The sequence below is a fragment of the Macrosteles quadrilineatus genome, unplaced genomic scaffold, assembly GCF_028750875.1.
Source record: "Macrosteles quadrilineatus isolate MER2022 unplaced genomic scaffold, UCM_ALF_1.0 Scaffold_3__2_contigs__length_128488019, whole genome shotgun sequence".
Taxonomy (NCBI): domain Eukaryota; kingdom Metazoa; phylum Arthropoda; class Insecta; order Hemiptera; family Cicadellidae; genus Macrosteles; species Macrosteles quadrilineatus.
Window position 1 is genome coordinate 83,108,494 of NW_026542596.1, and position 6,534 is coordinate 83,115,027.

Below are 6,534 nucleotides of genomic sequence, written 5' to 3' on the forward strand. Positions count from 1 at the left end.
CCGAAACTACTGAACCAATTGACATGTTTTTGGTGTCATTGGAAAGAGCGTAACGTGAAGTTGTGCAGGAAACTTTCTTTTTAAGGAAATAATTAGAGAGTGAGGCTCTGGGGCCCTTTAAAGTTTCGTATTTATCCATAAGATTAACATGGGAAACAAAATTTGTTATGGAACTCCAGCTGTTGTCAGAAATTAAGAGTGAAATATTTATTGATGGTATCCATGGTAACAAAGAACAAACCCACAAAATTTAAAAATGTAAACAAGCAGAACTAACAGTCAAATTAATTTTGATTTCACAATTCCACACAGCTGGTTCAAACATATTAAATACTGTATGATTATTAGAACAGAAACGGTAGGGATCATAAACATTAATCAAATATGTCATTCGCCGGAATCATTTTTGTCTATGCCCGAATGTAAACATTTAACATTGATTAAATGGAACTGTCAAACTATATGTTAATGTCATTAGTATGGAGTTCTTTCAACATCATTTGTTGATCGAGTTTGTTTCAATATTTTTGACATGCTGTAATAATATTTTACAGGAAATAATTGTTAGATAAATTCATGGATATAAGTAATAATTCAGATTCTTCAAACTTTGCTGTTATTAAAGTTGTGTATCCGCAGCAAACCTTCAGACTAAGCGAATTTCCATTTACCTGGCTTAATTAATTCAAAGATTAATTATTCCCTTAAAATGGTAATTTTTTCCTATTTAAATAACATTATTAAGTTAATTTTAATGAGTACTTAGGTTTGCTGCTACAGGGAAGGTAAGTGTGCTTTTGTTGAAATGTTGATAGCTAAGTATGATTGTTATTGGTTTGCAAATCCTGTAATATTTTACAATTGCTCAAATTCGAGCAACATGTACACTAGTTTGACTTATTCGTGCCACCTACGGTGATAGCTCTTCCCTAAAGGAGAAATTTGCCAAACAAGGAACAAGGTAATAAAGTTTACTATTTCTATTATTTCACTGGCATTGAAATTATTCATACGGTAATTGCTTTGTTCATTTTACACGGGGTCAAAAAAAGGAATCCTCTCTTCAATAAATTACGTTTTAATATCACACAAAACTTATAATTTAAACTACAAATCTACAATATCACAACATAACAGATATTAGGACCTAATAGGTACCGGGAAGGATGATGTAACATCAAAACAAATAATACTCATTATTAAGTTTTAACTTAACAAAGTTACATTGTGGTAATGTAGCCTAATCCAAATACTTAAGTTAACAATGTTTCAGATATGAAAGCCCATCTTTCTCATACATTCTTTGTGGGCTTCTATGTAGCTTTGACATGCTGCTTGTCCATTCTTGAGAACACTGAAACAAAAATAAAATATTGACAATCTTTTAACAATGTACTTGCTAATGCAATCTTCCTTTTCATCGTTTTAATGTTTTTACTTTCTCCCCCTATACATAGTATAATATAAGGAGAAAAATGTTTTTGTCAAATGGTTTGAATTTTGGGAGGAAATACCTGTTTTGGGCCCCCTTAACCTAATAAAAGTTGTGTTAGAGTTAACTTGTGTATGATGTCAATAACACCATCAAATTCCGATGGGGCAAAATAAAAAGATGAGGAACTGGTAATAAGGTGTGTTAGTGTGTCTGAATGCGTACTACACCTGCGGTCTAATTTTAATACAATTTGGCATCAGGGTACTAATTTATCTACGGTAGGTGTTTAAAAGATATTTTATGTTTTGTTTTTTTTTAACTGCGATTTTACCATTAAAACCCATCAAACAAGGGAAAAATCTGATTTTCACTAAGACGACTCTAACCGTTTAGAATGTATGTTAAGGTCTTTTAATTCCAAAAAATGGCAACACTGATTTTCTGGCAACAAACATAGGCTATAAAAATAAAATTTTTAATGGGTGAGGATATAACCATAGATAAAAAATACTCCCTTAGTAGATTTCCCATCCTTATGGAACAGCTGAAGCCAATTTTATTGTTAGTTCTGTACGGTTTTCTGTAGAGGTCGTGTTTTGTTTACAATTTGTTTCCCGTTATTACAGCCATTTAAAACCTCGTTTAACCAAATAATACGGTCTAATCATAAACAATAACTTGTCCCCTAGTTATATAACCAAACAGTAAAGCACAAATCAAGAAATTAACCATAAAATAATAGAAACAAAGTTTCGTCGACACTAGTGCCTTTGTGTCACGTACATGAACTAGACACGAAAAACGTGCTTCAAAATTTACAATGGGATGAGAAGTCTACTTGTGTTGGTTAGTCTATGATATAACTTAGTCAACCTTTGTCAAAAAGGCATATGCTGCACAAAGTAGTAATGTTATCCAACTTTTGAATATGGACTGCGCTTGTTTTAAAATTAAGCTTAGATGTGGCAGATAACAGTTAGTTAATACACTCACTAAGTTACTATCAGCCTTGAGTGACAGTTAGTTGGAAATAATAATAAACTTATCAATATAATATTATGGGCTTCCGTGTTAGTACCAGTTAGGCAAAGTTAATTAAAATAACATAGCCTATTAGACAAAAATACCACAAGATTTTGAATCACATGTATCGGAGAAAGTTTAAATTGTAGGTTCCAAAAGTTTCTGCAAGTTTAGTCATTACGCTCTGTCTAGATATAAGCTTAGGCTTAATTTTTGGAAAGGGGGAACTATAACTATAGACTAACAAACGACCCCTACAGTGAACCAGAACTAACAATAAAACTGTTTTTTTTTCATAAATCAACAAAATAAACGTGATTTTGCTTCAACAGAATATTGTACGGTGAACAATTTCCTCTAACAATAATAAAAGAAATGGAAAAATAGAAGCTTTTAGGACCTCTAACAAATTAGATAGGCTTATCTAGCTTATATATATCTTTAAAATTTAAAAGGAACAGGTGATGATGTTACCAAGAGAACCGGAGTATATATATTATCCTGTAACAACTGCGATACATTTTGCATCTACAGACACAGAGAAGAAGATATACAGAAGAAACATGCTTCTGGAACAACCATGCACTTTTATTTAGCTCAGGAATGGTGGGGCGCAAATATACTAGTACCGAGTCAGCAAGAGCCCGAATGGCTATTGTGTACAGCAACAGTTGTACTGTACTGCACAGGCTCTTCCTAGCGCTATAGGCTAGTACGTGATGGTGATGGGGGAGAGGAGAGCGGAAAGGGACGACCAATAGAATTTTAAGTAGACACAAGCGACTGGTCCTAGACACGACTTAAGTGTACCATTGAATGTTTCCTCCGTAGGCCCTAACTTCTCTGTGGCCTAGGTCAAACAGGGCGGCCCAAGAAAATGTTTAAAGGGCACATTCCAAAAGCCGCCAAATTGTAAAAATTTAACCGGAAGCCAAATATCTGGTAGGTACCGGTAGTAAGTTAAACCTCAACCATACAAATCTAGAAACAAACTTGAAGCCAATAACCATTTGGTCAGTAAATACTTGAATACTTGTATTCTCGATCCTTGACTGACAATGTCAGATAGATCGCGTCATGTCTTTAAAAATGTAAAGACTTGCTTTATTTCTCTAAATAAGTTACTATAATAAAACTAATATTTACAACTACTGGTGGTATGGCGGACGTTTTTATTGTGAAGGGAAGAGTGGTATCTCATTCAGCTCCCCCAGAGAATATAGTGGCCTATTCACGAGGGCCTTGTGTACAATTTTTTAAAATTCTTTCATGCCCATCTCTCGAACTTGCGACGGCAGTGTGTTGAAGATTTTTGAAGTGCATGCATTAAACGCGTATTAGTCCAATAACTTATTGGAACAGAAGAATCAGGAAGCTGTTAGGCCTAACTAGCGTCTCAGGGGCCTGGTCAAGAAACTATGAGAACCTCTTCAGCGAAGAAGTGGGGGATTGCGAGAGAGCCCCTCATGTTGATTTAAAAAAATTATAGCCTAACCTAACCAACCAAACTAGCTGATAATATAAAAAGATGTAGGCCTAAGTTATAAAATAAAAATCTAAGAAGGTTAACTAATCGGAATAATAGCTCTGTTAATTAACTTAGAGCCTATAAAATTATATGCCTCAAATGCTAACAAAAGATGTACAGTAAACAAAAGAAGTAATCGCTTTCCAAGCAAAATCTTTAACAAGAAGTTAGTGTCACCGGTGGGATTCGATCTGGTGGTTACCTCATGGACATCAGCCGAGTTCTCTATCCACTACACCACAAAAACCGATTGTAGGTGATTTGTTGAAACTTAACAATAACCACTGATGGTTGCACACCGTATCGTTGCGGTAATGGTGTTCCATCAAGAGAAGAGAGTGACGTCACTTCCCCTACTCCTTCGCAAAAGAGGTTCTCATTGGTTTCTGACCAGGACCCCCGAGACACTAGTATTATGCCTACAGGTATTTTAAACCTTTTTACATTAATACAATTTTTGTCCAGCTGATCCAAGGGAATGAGACAGTATTATGTTTTACCTATGATGAAACTAAAGAGCAATGTATGATTTTGGTTGTAAGACCCCACGTTATATAATTAAGTTACGTAACATAAACTGTTATGTACTTTAAGTTTATTACTGTGTATTGTAGATTATTGTGTGGTAATTATTTAATCATCAGCATAATATCCCACAATCTTACATACCATTCATCTCTGGCCATTTTCGTTTCCTTGCAAACACAACAAGGTCTAAGCTTTTCTTTTTTGGCTGGACGACTTCCTGTCGTAATAAATTGGGCCTCTGCTGATGCAATTGCCGACATATTCATTGACATCATTTTGAGAGAAAAATAATATAACTAATGTATGGGTTTATTGAATTGAAAAAGATATACGGAAATATTGACTCAAATCTTTGACAGACGACAAACAAACAGGAATACGAACGACCAACAGTGAACAGTCAACACTCCACCCTTCTACAAAACAACCAAACACTGAAAAAAAAACAGACGACGAACGAAGGTGAAGCCGAAAACGAAAACACAATCATGTGTTTATCAACACGGGTGGAGGATCTAAAAAAAGATCAAAATGATCAAACTAGCGCCAGCTGGAGATGATGTAAATACATAGTTATAGAAACTGCGAAATAGTACAGTAAAAATATGTTTTGACCCAAAAAAAATTAGCACAACCGGGGAATTTGGTACAGATGTTGGGTGTACCTTCCTTTTGAACATACTAAAAGTCCCCTAAAATTGAAGCTGTGCTACGGCCGCCATATTGGAAAATGGCGGCATATTTCTGTATTTTTCGCTATAGTGACTTTATTATTAGAGATACAGGAAAAAGCTAACTATACAAAATGTAGGTCATCTAAAAATACACATTTTTTGTATTTATCATCTTTCTCTAAACCCAACGGTTTTTGAGTTATTTGTTATTAAGTATATTTAGTTTTTTCTATTTATCAAAAATAGGCGAAACACATGGAAATTGACCGTTACTTTCAAGGATTATGATAATTTATCCTATTTAGTTAAATAGTGCGATACTATAAAATCTAAAAATTTTAGCTTATTTTATGAGTAAAACAACTCCGCCACAGCAAACCTGCAGACTCAGCAAATTTCCATTTGATTGGAAGTTTTATTAAAAAATGTATATAGGCTAAATAAAATTAGGTTCAACAGGTACCTAGGTTTGCTGCTACAGGAAGGTTATTATAGTGTTTTTTTTTTTATATATCAATACCTTACTATAAAATAACTAATTTTCCAAGTTTGATCAAAATATATCTATAAACAAGCAAACTGCAACAGTTAACTAATTCATAAGAATTGCATGGGAGTTTTAAATTTACAATAAACAAATTTAAATATACAAATTTTGGTTGTGTTTACTAAAAAGATGGCGATTATTCGTCACGATTAGAATATTAACCAAATGGGTTTTCAAAAGGAGATGGAGCCTGTTATTTAAGTAATATTAATTCGTACCAAGCACCGAAAATATTGTATGCAGTAAGGTAATCTACCATATTTTGTAAAGTACGCAATAGTCATATTAATATTTTACCTTATTTTTTATCCATTTAATAGTTAACATTTTAGTATTTTGATGGCACCACCACACTAACTAACTATACTTGACATCCCATTGTAAATTTGGAAGGGTGTTTTTCGTGTCTAGTTCATGTTGGTGACTAAATAAGCATGGTATAGTTAGTTTTATTTATCAAAAATCGGTGAAACCCATCGCAATCGACGGTTACTTTCAAGGTTTACGACAATTATTCATCCCACTTAGTTGATATCAGAGTGATAGTGGTAGTGCCATCAAAATATTAAAATGTTAATTTATTAAATGGGTACAAATGAGTATAAAATATTAATATGACTATTGCGTAGTTTACAAAATATGGTTGATATCCTCACTCCATACAATATTTCCGATACTTGGTACGAGTTAATATTACAGTACTTAAATTACTTGCTTCATCTCCTTTTGAAAAACCCCTTCGGTTAGTATTCGAATCGTGACGAATAATAGCCATATTTTTAGTAAACACAACCAAAAT

The 6,534-nt window shown here is 33.6% G+C and overlaps 1 long non-coding RNA gene across 1 annotated transcript; it reads right to left on the bottom strand.

The window, feature by feature from the left end:
- Positions 1-1,062: 1,062 nt before the first annotated feature.
- On the bottom strand, positions 1,063-4,970 carry LOC128990557 (uncharacterized). Its single transcript, XR_008490540.1, has 2 exons — positions 4,656-4,970; positions 1,063-1,354 (listed from the first exon to the last, which is right to left on the bottom strand). It is a non-coding gene; the product is annotated as an uncharacterized LOC128990557 (long non-coding RNA).
- Between the last annotated feature and the right edge of the window lie 1,564 nt (positions 4,971-6,534).